We start from the raw sequence: 13837 nt of genomic DNA, 5'->3' as shown, positions 1-13837 counted from the left end.
ACAGGCCATGGGGTAGAACTCTGGGCACGTTACAGAATAAGGACAGTACACATCGGGCAGCACGGGGGCGTAGTGGTTAGCGCTCTCGCCTTGCAGCGCTGGGTTCCTGGTTCGAATCCCACCCAGGTCAACATCTGCAAGGAGTTTGTATGTTCTCCCCGTGTCTGTGTGGGTTTCCTCTGGGCACTCCGGTTTCCTCCCACATCCCAAAAACATACAGATAAGTTAATTGGCTTCCTCCTAAAATTGGCCCTAGACTACTATACATACACTACACGAAATAGTCAAAAAAAGGAGGAGCGCGCCATAGCGCATTAATCATAAAAGATGGTTTATTAAAATAGAAAGTTTATACTCACAAACATATGAGTGTACGCGCTTGTCAGCGGGCAGCCAACCGCTTCAACAGGGGAGGATGTCGCGCCGTGGCCAGCAGCGCGAGTCCCGATCGTCTGGGCTCCGTCCGGCTGTGAGGTGGGTATGGCTGAATCAGCGGGCGTGTGACGTCATGACGCGTTTCGGCGCTCTGCGCCTTCGTCAGATGGCGTCACACGCATACAGGCATTCACTTATAGTGTTGCGCTGTGTTGTTGCCATAGTGATAGACTTTCACAAAACTTTATTGAACTCACCAATGTGTGCCACCCAAACGGACGCGGAAGTTGCATGCGTCCCAGGCGGCATATTAGTAAACAAAGTTACGGAAGCATGGAAGGGAAGCTGTGTTATACAACCTCCCAACCTCCGTATCAAACTTAAAAAATATATGAGTTAAAATCATTTTTATTCCGTTAGTGAATGGATTATGAACCAATCGGCTTATAAAAATTAAAATTAAAAGAAATATGAATTTGGATGGTGGGAAATGCAACAGGGGGGGCACAGGGCAGTTCGCGTCATGGAGCTAGAAAAACCATGATACGCAATTTTTGTGCTAGACCGCTCAACGCGTCATCCTCCACCTTTGAAACTACAAACATAAGTAATGCAAACTTATACAAATGTCTCAACTAATGGTTGCTAATAAATAAATAAAAACCATAAATGACATTTATCACTCTACACACTCTATACCTCAGGTTATACACACTCCTAAAAGCTTCCTTCCTTATATATATATATCTCTTTTCAGGAAGGGGCATTTCCTATTGTTAAAAGACAGCAGACATGGGAAACACATATACATTGTGGATTATAAATCACTGGGCGTTTTGGTTGTTAAAACCAACTGACATGGGAGATGAATGATGGTTAATTGGATCAATATTGCTGGCATCAGACTAATAATTGCCCATCTGGAAAACTGTAGGGTGTGGATCACTGGGGAAAATGGGGAAAAAGGGGAAGGGGAAGGGGGGGAAAAAGAGGGAGGGGGGGGAAAGGGGGGCAACAACACAGCGCAACACTATAAGTGAATGCCTGTATGCGTGTGACGCCATCTGACGAAGGCGCAGAGCGCCGAAACGCGTCATGACGTCACACGCCCGCTGATTCAGCCATACCCACCTCACAGCCGGACGGAGCCCAGACGATCGGGACTCGCGCTGCTGGCCACGGCGCGACATCCTCCCCTGTTGAAGCGGTTGGCTGCCCGTTGACAAGCGCGTACACTCATATGTTTGTGAGTATAAACTTTCTATTTTAATAAACCATCTTTTATGATTAATGCGCTATGGCGCGCTCCTCCTTTTTTTGATTGTTTTGCCTAAGTTACCCTGCCACGGAGCGTCGCAGCGCATGACATCTTAAGAGGAACACATCTCTAAAGTGGTCACCGAGGAACAGGAGCGCAAGAGTCCTCTTTTTGTGTTTGTGAAAAACTACACGAAATAGACATATGACTATGGTAGGGACTAGATTGTGACATCCTCTGAAGGACAGTTAGTGACAAGGCTATATATACTCTGTACAGCGCTGCGTAAGATGTCGGCGCTATATAAATACTAAATAATAAATAATAATAATAATTGCATTTAATGCAGAAGTTCTTTGGGGTTCCTTTCTCTTCCCTTCATGACTGTCTGTCCCTCAGGAATATCACTGCTGGCATTGCCCAACTACTAGAGATGCAATTGTGTACAAGTCACCAAGCCAACTAGAATGCTGCCACTGTGACTTGTGCCTTTCCTATAGGTCTTGTGTACATTAGGCAATGCAGATGAATGTGTGTTTTATAGCAATACGTGACACCTGTGTTGCATCTCATGTCAGCCCTGATCCCATTCAATAATGCTGAATGGCCAGCCAGGGCAAGCATGAAGGGGAGGCTCCAACTTCCGAGTGCAGAGCCAATAGGACGCGCCTCTGCCCCCCTAAATACCCCCCTTGCCCGGCGATATGCAGTGCAGATTGATGCAAGTGGAAAGGAATGAACAACTTACCTGTCTACGTCACTATGAATTTTAGCATGTCTCCTCCCCATCGCACAGTTGAGCATCTCTTCTCAGATGCCCTCTAGTGGAACCTCTTGTTACTGCAGCACTGGAGGAGTCAGAGAGGAAATGCTGAGCTGTGCAAGGTGGAGAAGACTTGCTGAAGTTCCTGGCAGTGCTGACAGTTGAGTTGTATCCTTGCCTTCTGCTCAACGCTGCTCTGCATATGGCGGTGGATACTTAACACTGGTGGGGGAACACATCTGCCTATCTATACTGAGGGAAAGGCTACATAATTCTGGAGAGGAACATCTGGCTATCAGTACTGGGGGAAAGGCTACCTAATTCTGGGGAGAAACATCTGGCTATTTATACTGGGGGAATGGCTACCTACCTAATCCTGTGGTCACATCTGACTATCTATACTGGGGGGAGGCTACCTAATCCTGGGGGGCACACAGTCAGCCCTGTTTCTAGGGGCGGGCGATGCAGGTGTCCACCCGGGGTACAGTGAGGTAGGGCGGCGCTGTGATGGAAGGGGTAGCCGCAGCTACACTGGGACTCAGCTGTGGAGAGGGGGCCCCAACTTCTCCCTCTCACTCCAGTCCAGTGTGGCTGCGGCTTCCCCCTACATCATCTATACTGGGGAACATAGACCTAGTTAAACTATACTGGGGCACCTATGCCTGGCTACCTATACTGGGGGCACCTATGTCTGACTACCTATAGTGGGGGCACCTACACCTGACTACCTATACTGGGGGCACCTATTCCTGACTACCAATACTAGGGGCACCTATGCCTGGCTATCTATACTGGGGCATTGAGACACGTTTCTTGCAAAAGGTATTGGTGTATTAAAACAATACTATAACCTGCTACATAAACGTACCCCATATACAATGGACAGGCCCTACTATTGCTTCCAGCCTATTCTATACTTGTTGTGCTGCATAACAGTCCTTGCTAACTGCTGCTAAACTGAAAAGTCCAGCCATATTCATTAGGACTATAACAAGCAGAACTATGCAATCTTCTCTGGCCAGCAAAATCTCTTCAGTTTCACCATAGTATTTTTCCATGAAGAAAGCAATTGCATTCAGGCCCACCCCATGGGGGATAGACGTGAATAAAGATTCCACATCTAAAGCCACCAACAGGCAATCATCCGGTACATGAACCTTTTCAACCTTGTTTAGAACCTCCATAGTATCCTTTACATAGGAAGGCAGAGAAACTACCATTGGCTTAAGTTTCTGATCAACGAATTGTGCTACTCTTTCCAAAGGGCCCCCATTGCCTGAGACTATGGGCCTACCCAGCGGTTTTGTCAGGTTTTTATGTAATTTGGGGATTATGTAAAAAGTTGGGATAGTGAATTCTTTCACTTCTAGGAATTTAAATTGTTTTTCCGTTAGAATGCCCTCCACATATCCCCATGAAAGTTTTGGATTTCTTTCTTTCACCAGATTGTCAAATGGATTCCCCTTAACCTTACAATAACAATCTCTATCACCCAGGAGTCTCTCTGCCTCCCCCTGGTACATTTCAATGGGCATTAGGACAACATTTCCGCCCTTGTCACTTTTTTTATTATTATATCATCTATTTTTTTCAAATCATCAAGCGCAGCTTGCTGACCCTTAGATTAGGTGATTCTCGTCTACTCCAATCGATAGTTTTTAAATCTCTCTCCATAATCTCCAGGAAAACCACTGTAGATCGGTTAGAGGTTAAGGATGGCATAAATTTTGAACGCAATTTCAAACCCGTATGCATTTTTGGGACCAGTTCTGAAGATGGAGTCGTGTCCTCATCGCTATGAAGCTCATCATCACATGCAGCTGTTATCTCTAGATTCATTTCTCATCCAGGAAGTTGCTGTGAGTTTTCCAACCACACTATCCCAGCATGCTGAGGCCTGAAGCCGGTGTGGTTTGGAAGAGACTTTGTTTGCAGCATAGTGGCCCCAGTGGCGGCTCCAGGAAAATTTTTCAGGGGGTGCTATGCAGGTGCTGGACCAATTTCCGGGGGTGCTGGCAAAAAATGGGTGCGGCTACAACCTGCGGCGCGCGAAGCGCGGCGCGGCGAAAAAATGGGCGTGGTCATGACCGGATGAGGGCGGGGCTAACTGTAATTTAAAGTGAACCCAGGGTGAGAGTGATATGGTGGCTGCCATATTTATTTCCTTTTAAACAATACTAGTTGCCTGGCAGCCCTGCTGATCTATTTGGCTGTAGTAGTGAACTGAATTACACCAGAAACAAGCCATGCAGCTAATCTTGTCAGTTCTGACAATATTGTCAGAAACCCCTGACCTGCTGCATGCTTGTTCAGGGTCTATGGTTGAAAGAATAAGAGGCAGAGGACCAGCACGGCAGCCAGGCAACTGGTATTGCTTAAAGGGAGATAAATATGGCAGCCTCAATATTATTCTCACCTCGGGTTCCCTTTAAAAGTGCAACGCAAAGACAGAGGGCCCAAGTTTTGGTGACCCTTTTCCCAGAAAATTCACATAATTGTGCAGGTTTTCTCAAGAAAATACACGTAATGTGAGCAGATTTTAACAAAAAACACGTCCAATGACCCCAATATGCACAATCGTTATCAGATATGGCCCCAATATGCACAATCGGTAGCAGATATGGCCCCAATATGCACAATCGGTAGCAGATATGGCCCCAATATGCACAATCGGTAGCAGATATGGCCCCAATATGCACAATCGGTAGCAGATATGGCCCCAATATGCACAATCGGTAGCAGATATGGCCCCAATATGCACAATCGGTAGCAGATATGGCCCCAATATGCACAATCGGTAGCAGATATGGCCCCAATATGCACAATCGGTAGCAGATATGACCCCAATATGCACAATCGGTAGCAGATATGACCCCAATATGCACAATCGGTAGCAGATATGACCCCAATATGCACAATCGGTAGCAGATATGACCCCAATATGCACAATCGGTAGCAGATATGACCCCAATATGCACAATCGTTATCAGATATGACCCCAATATGCACAATCGTTATCAGATATGGCCCCAATATGCACAATCGGTAGCAGATATGGCCCCAATATGCACAATCGGTAGCAGATATGGCCCCAATATGCACAATCGGTAGCAGATATGGCCCCAATATGCACAATCGGTAGCAGATATGGCCCCAATATGCACAATCGGTAGCAGATATGGCCCCAATATGCACAATCGGTAGCAGATATGGCCCCAATATGCACAATCGGTAGCAGATATGACCCCAATATGCACAATCGGTAGCAGATATGACCCCAATATGCACAATCGGTAACAGATATGACTCCAATATGCACAATCCGTAGCAGATATGACCCCAATATGCACAATCGGTAGCAGAAATGACCCCAATATGCACAATCGGTAGCAGAAATGACCCCAATATGCACAATCGGTAGCAGAAATGACCCCAATATGCACAATCGGTAGCAGAAATGACCCCAATATGCACAATCGGTAGCAGAAATGACCCCAATATGCACAATCGGTAGCAGAAATGACCCCAATATGCACAATCCGTAGCAGATATGACCCCAATATGCACAATCCGTAGCAGATATGACCCCAATATGCACAATCCGTAGCAGATATGACCCCAATATGCACAATCCGTAGCAGATATGACCCCAATAAGCACCACCTGAAAAAGAAAAGAAAAACCCATTTACTCACCTACAGCCAGAAGACCTTCTTTCCCGACCTCCTGGCCCGAGTCCCGACCTCATTGTGGCGCGCAGCGCCCGCGCGCCCACGATCCTCTTCCTTCCCGACGTCACGACGAGACTTCCTGCCTGCATGCAGAGAGCAGGGCTACGGGAAAATGGCCGCCCGAAGCCATGCACTGCAGACTCGAAGTCTGCAGAACAGGGCTCCGGGCGGCCCTCTTACCGTAGCCCTGCCTGCTGCTCCGTGCTGCCGCTGTGTGAACTGACTTGGCGTCTTTTAGACGCCTGAAGTCAGTTCACTCCAGGGGGTGCTTTGGGGGTGCTTGGACAATTCTAGGGGGTGCTCGAGCACCCCCTTGCACCCCCCTGGCGCCGCCCCTGAGTGGCCCCCTCCTGGCATGCGGGGACGCCCGCACTTTGCAAGTCCATGTGAGAAGGGGATGGTGTGGCCACCGTCACAAGCGACCACCGCAAGGCTTCTGGAGACTACGCGATTACCCCCCAAGTGCACGTGGGTGAGGGTAGGAGTGGTGAGATCCTGGCTTTTCTTTTAACAAAGCACTATAATTATGGACATGTGAAGGCTTTTTTTTTTTGCTGGCCAGCGAAGATTGCATAGTTCTGCTTGTTATAGTCCTAATGAATATGGCTGGACTTTTCAGTTTAGCAGCAGTTAGCAAGGACTGTTATGCAGCACAGCAAGTATAGAATAGGCTGGAAGCAATAGTAGGGCCTGTCCATTGTATATGGGTGTGTGCAATATATGGGGTACGTTTATATAGCAGGTTGTAGTATTGTTTTAATACACCAATACCTTTTGCAAGAAACGTGTCTCAATGTCTTTTATATCATATGTTTATTGTGCTATGCACAAAAGGTTTAGAGTGGTTTATGTGAACTTTCAGTACTGAGTACTAGTTTGCACTGACACCCTAGTGGGTGCTTTGGGGCGGGGGGCCCGGGGGGGAGGTGGGTGGCGGGATCATCGGATCCCTGTGCAACTGCAGTCTGCTGCGGCACTGTCATATTTTTTTTTCTTTCTCCCCCTATCTGGTACAGGTGTACTGTTTGGTGAGAGGTCAAGGGTGGCGTATATTCCTATTATAGATGCAGAGCAGGAAATACAGACAGCAGTGGTGAAGGAAGTAGTTAGAGAGGAGAGATAAGATATAGACACTATGTTTGTAACGATTGTGGAATTCTCTCCGTGATCAGCGCACAAGACGTGTGCGCTGACATTGCTGAAATCCTCCACAAACGTATAATTTGCGGAAACCCAGCAGGAGGTGCAATGCACCTGTAGAGGGAAATTCCTGTCGACAGGGGGAGCTGTGGAGTGCAGAAGAACAGCTCCTCTGCCCTACCACACACGCCAGACAGGAATTGCACGAAGGGACAGAACGCAATCGCAAGAGAGGCGATTGAGAATGAGCACAGAGAATAGCAAAGGCACAGCAAATCATACAATGAGGAGATACGGAAAATAACAAATGCTAGCTAAACGGGAACACCGCACTCATTCGCAACAGTGCACACGTTTATGCACGGTCTCCACGTGATAAGCACAATAGAGACAAACACGCCTAACTAACCACCGACAGACAAACATGAAACAGAGGACGCTAGCGCTTGCTTAACGGTTACCTCACCGAGCCTCCAGCAAGCGTTTGTAGCAGACAAGACAGACACACGAAAACATGAATAAGCGAACGATAGGATCCACAGCACTAGCGAAAGTGGCTAGCGCGATCCAGGAAGACAGAACAAAAGGATCCACAGCACTAGCGCAGGATGCTAGTGCGATCCAGGTACAGAGTAGCAGAACAGAAGGATCCACAGCACTAGCGCAGGATGCTAGTGCGATCCAGGTACAGAGTAGCAGAACAGAAGGATCCACAGCACTAGTGCAGGATGCTAGTGCGATCCAGGGAAACAGATCAGAAGGGGCTACCAGTAGCAACCGCTGTTCCGGTTAGCACCCAGACACACAGAACAATTTCCTGTCGACCACCGCTGGTACAGGACAATCGCAACAGACAAACAAAACAGATAAGCAATCCTAACTGCACTAAGGAAACCTGCCCAGTGCAGTTTCCAGGGATTACTCTAGGCTAATCTTCAACAAAGAGCAAGGCTGACACTCTCTATAGTGTTTCACAGGAGGAATCCTTATGACCAGCAACTTACTGTGGTATCACATAGTATTTATAGAGCAAGCCCACAAGGGATGTGGCTAGGCAATCTGCATGACAAACATATGCAAATTCCTCAGCAGCAAGTTGCAATACTGACAAAAGGTCTCTCTTCCAGAGACCTGCAGAATGCAGACCTGAACAGCGGTCAAAAGGCTGCCTGCCTGCGCAGGCAGCCCAGCGGATCCTCACAATGTTCAGGTCATATAAGAAGATAGCGGTGAAATTTGTAAAAAGGAAATGGAACATAATTTATATGGAAAAATATATTAAAGCTAAAATAATCCCCAGAGGCATACGGGGAAGGGTGATACCCGCAGCTTACCTGTTGAATGATAGATTTTTGCCTGATTGGAAACAGGAGTGCATAGATCATGGTTTAAGAGTAATGTCTATTATGGTCAGAGAGGAAAAATTCAATTGCAGGAAATAGAATCCGAAATGAATAAAAATTTAGAGATTGTTAATAAGTTCAAAGAGGATAAAAAGTTTGAAAAATTAATTGATAGGACCAAAAAGATAATTGATAAAGAACAACAAAAGATTAAACGCACAAAAGCCAATAAATTCCTGAGAGATCAGGATGATTGAGCAATGGGTAATATTTTTAATATTAATTCATCAAAAACGCCAGATGATAGAAAAGGTAAGAGTAAAAAGAAACATTTTAGAAAGAATAAAAAAGTGAGATGGGGAGAAAACACTTACAGTTCATCTGAGGGCATTAGTGACAGCGAGCTATCTTCGGGTCCGGATGTGGTGGAGGAGGACTTGGAAGCGGCCGAACGACACTTTGCCTCAGATCAAGATGCTACAGTGGGGAATGAGGATTTTTTAGAACAAGTAACGGTGGACAAAGGCAGCGTCCAGATAGCAGAGTCACAGGCGGAAGGTATGCTCTCGAGAGGGAGACTAGCGGCACAGGAAAACCAAACATAGGTGAAGTGGATGGGGGCCTTAGTGTGGTGAACCTCACGTCATGGCAGCTGTCTAAGGCTCATATTGATGTTTTAAGTAGGGGCCTTACATTTTGCCCAAACACTTATGGAGACGAATTTGAGGTTTATAAAGATTTAAATTTGTTTTTGCAACGAGTTTTGTTAAAAAAGATGTATGCAACGAAACAAATCCATGAAGAAATGGAAGGTCAGACGCATACGGAATTAGAGATAACAGCTGCATGTGATGATGAGCTTTATAGCGATGAGGACACGACTCCATCTTCAGAACTGGTCCCAAAAATGCATACTGGTTTGAAATTGCGTTCAAAATTTATGCCATCCTTGACCTCTAACAGATCTACAGCAGTTTTTCTGGAGGTTATGGAGAGAGATTTAAAAACTATTGATTGGAGTAGACGCGAATTACCTAATCTATCTAAGGGTCAGCAAGCTGCGCTTGATGATTTGAAAAAAATGGATGATATAATAATAAAAAAAAGTGACAAGGGTGGAAATGTTGTCCTAATGCCCATTGAAATGTACCAGGGGGAGGCAGAGAGACTCCTGGGTGATAGAGATTGTTATTGTAAGGTTAAGGGGAATCCATTTGACAATCTGGTGAAAGAAAGAAATCCAAAACTTTCATGGGGATATGTGGAGGGCATTCTAACGGAAAAACAATTTAAATTCCTAGAAGTGAAAGAATTCACTATCCCAACTTTTTACATAATTCCCAAATTACATAAAAACCTGACAAAACCGCCGGGTAGGCCCATAGTGTCAGGCAATGGGGGCCCTTTGGAAAGAGTAGCACAATTTGTTGATCAGAAACTTAAGCCAATGGTAGTTTCTCTGCCTTCCTATGTAAAGGATACTATGGAGGTTGTAAACAAGGTTGAAACGATTCATGTACCGGATGATTGCCTGTTGGTGGCTTTAGATGTGGAATCTTTATTCATGTCTATCCCCCATGGGGTGGGCCTGAATGCAATTGCTTTCTTCATGGAACAATACTATGGTGAAACTGAAGAGATTCATAATGATTATGTCACTGATTTGCTGAGATTGATTTTGACTAGAAATTATTTTGAATTCGATGGTCAGTATTATCAGCAGTTGCGGGGCATGGCCATGGGCGCGGCTTGCTCCCCATCCTACGCATGCCTGCACCTAGGTCTTTGGAAGTTGGAGGAGGTGTTTGGCATGGCGGGGTTCAGGGAGTGGGTCACGCTGTGGCTACGTTTTATAGATGACGTATTGATGCTATGGAGGGGAGATGAACAAAGCTTGAAGGAATTTGTTGACAAACTGAACACAAATAAGTGCAATATATTCATCACCTATCAGTATGATAAAAAATCAATAACCTTTTTGGATCTTAAATTAACTAAACTTGATGGTAGATTACTGTCTGAAACCTATAGAAAGGAGAGCGCAGGCAACACTTTGTTACATGCCTCGAGCCACCACCTGGGGTGCCAGATTAGGTCTGTCCCCACGGGTGAATTTTTGAGGATAAGACGAAATTGTGCAACAGTAGAGCTTTATAAAAAAGAAGCAGCCAATTTGAGACATGAAGGAAAGAGGCTATTCCAGTAGAATTATTAGAAAAGCGTTTATCAGGGGGTTAAAGACGGACAGAGATACACTTTTATCCAAACGTCAACCAAAAGAACAGTAAAGCAGTGGCGTGGTCAGGTTGATCACAAGATATCGGAGTCATTGGAATCAGATTTTGGGTATTCTACATAAAAATTGGGGTATACTCACCTTAGATGATAGTATTGCTAAAATATTGGGGGAGACCCCCCAGGTGACGGCTCGGAGAAGTAGCAGCCTCAAAGACATGCTAGTTAGAAGCGAGTTTCAGAGAACTCCCAGACCAATTTCTAGACATAAAGGGATGTATAAATGTCAGAACTGTAAATATTGTGGTCATGTCATAGAGGATGATACCTTCAGCGACAGTTTGGATCAAGTACATTTCAAAATAAAGGATTACGTGTGAGACCAAAAAAGTGATCTACCAATTAACTTGTCCATGTAACAAGATATATATTGGTAAAACTGGAAGAGAGCTGAATGCCAGGATAGGTGAACACCTCAGTAATACAAAAAATAAAAATCAAAAAAGTGTTGTTGCACAGCATTTTGCTGAATGTCATAACAGTGATAATAGAGGTCTTAGATATTGAGGAATTTATAAACTGAACATATGTCCTAGGCGCGGAGATTTTGATAAAATTCTATTGCAAAAGGAATGCATGTGGATTTTTAAATGCAATTCTATGAGTCCGCATGGTTTGAATGTGGACCTAAATCTGGGGGTGTTCCTCTGAATTGCATTCAGTTTGCTAGTCAGTGAGATTGCGCCGATGTTTTGCGATATGATTGGCCCCATAAGCATACATTTTGTGGGTTGGTACATGGGGGGTTTCATTTATCTGGCAGTGTTGCTGTGGACTGTATTTAGGTTGTGGCGGGTGTCTTGTGGTCCCTTTTTTCCCCTCCTCCCCCCCCCTGGGGTCCTCCCGCCCCTTTATAAGCTTTAGTATTAGGCCAATGAATGGTATTTGTGCTTGGTATGGGTCTGCAGCTTTAAATGCATAAATATAAATGTAAGCATTTGTAAAATATGTGTAATTATGCAAAAATCCACAAGATGGAGTGCTTGCACACTTTTGCTTGTCGTATAATTGAATTCCAATGCAAATGATTTGATAAGGGCATGCAGCTATAAAAAGAATCACTAGATGGTGCCAAGTGTAATTATGCCATTATGTCCTGAAGAAATTGCTGGTTATGCAATGAAACCGGTAGACTAAGTTTGGCTAAGCCAGGCCACCATCCATTTCTCATTCAGGAAGTTGCTGTGAGTTTCCAACCACACTATCCCAGCATGCTGAGGCCTGAAGCCGGTGCGGTTTGGAAGAGACATTGTTTGCAGCATAGTGGCCCCCTCCTGGCATGCGGGGACGCCCGCACTTTGCAAGTCCATGTGAGTAGGGGAGGGTGTGGCCACCGTCACAAGCGACCACCGCAAGGCTTCTGGAGACTACGTGATTACCCCCCATGTGCAAGTGGGTGAGGGTAGGAGTGGTGAGATCCTGCTTTTCTTTTAACAAAGCACTATAATTATGGACATGTGAATGCTCTTTTTTTTGCTGGCCAGCGAAGATTGCATAGTTCTGCTTGTTATAGTCCTAATGAATATGGCTGGACTTTTCAGTTTAGCAGCAGTTAGCAAGGACTGTTATGCAGCACAGCAAGTATAGAATAGGCTGGAAGCAATAGTAGGGCCTGTCCATTGTATATGGGTGTGTGCAATATATGGGGTACGTTTATATAGCAGGTTGTAGTATTGTTTTAATACACCAATACCTTTTGCAAGAAACGTGTCTCAATGTCTTTTATATCATATGTTTATTGTGCTATGCACAAAAGGTTTAGAGTGGTTTATCTATACTGGGGCACCTATGCCTGGATACCAATACTGGGGGCACCTATGCTTTGCTATCTATACTCAGGGCACCTATACCTGGCTAACCTATACTGGTGGCGCCTATACTTGGCTAGCCATATTGGCGGCAACTATGCCTGGCTACCTATACTGGAGGGGCTAAATACTGCATTGCAAATAACGTTTGCAAGTCCACGGGTGGGGGGGAGACACCCTCGCCGCGGGTGCAAATTAGCCTAGAAACTATGCTGCACACAGTGGATTAACTATAGTGGAGTAACTACAGCAAAACTTTGATGGGGCCACACAATGTTCACTCCCTTTACCCCCCTTGTTGCCCTTCATGGCCATCATGATCTTCACATCCATAACAAGTGTAGACACAAAAACACCAGATCTGAAGTGTAGTGTCCTTTATCAGAGTAAGGGAAGGTTAGTAGATGGGGCCCCCACAGCTCTGCCCCCCCCCTGCTCCTATCTAGTTACCCCCCTGGGGGCTCATCTGGCTAACTACACTGGGAAGGGAGGCTAGCTTATCATGGGGGGGGGGGGGCACATCTGGCTATCTATACTAGGGGGAGGCTACCTAATCCTGGTGAGAACATCTGGCTATCTGTACTGGGGGTGGGGGCAACCTAATACTGGGTGCACATTTGGCTACATATACTAGGGGGGACTACCTAATACTGGGGGCACGTCTGGCTAGATGAACTGGGCAGGGGTCTTCATAATATTGATAGCATATTTGCTACCTATAACGGAGCAGGCACAATTTGGGGAAAGGGAGGGGGGTATTTTGGAATCTCCGGCTCTAGTGTTGGAGAATCTTGTCCCAGCCTTGTGAACAGCTCTGGATTGCAGACCAAAGTAATCAGCTTAAGTATTAAAATCACTTGCTAATTATTGATTAGATCATCCTTGTATAACAAAGACTTCCTATTATCAATTTCCACTGGTTTTGTGATGGTGTCTGTGGTGTTCTAGGAATACACCAAAGCAGAAATAAAATAGGGCCCTGGTGACAGACCTTCATAGGTTTAGGCATTGTCTGTGGAGGGAGGATTTGAGTTAACCACTTCCCGACCGCCTAACGCACAGGGGCGGCCGGGAACTGGAGTCCGCAAGGACCAGCTCACCCACAGAGGCGGCGGTCCTTGTAA

The sequence above is a fragment of the Hyperolius riggenbachi genome, chromosome 3, assembly GCF_040937935.1.
Source record: "Hyperolius riggenbachi isolate aHypRig1 chromosome 3, aHypRig1.pri, whole genome shotgun sequence".
NCBI lineage: Eukaryota > Metazoa > Chordata > Amphibia > Anura > Hyperoliidae > Hyperolius > Hyperolius riggenbachi.
The sequence above is the reverse complement of the archived record's forward strand: the minus strand, read 5'-3'. Positions refer to the sequence as shown.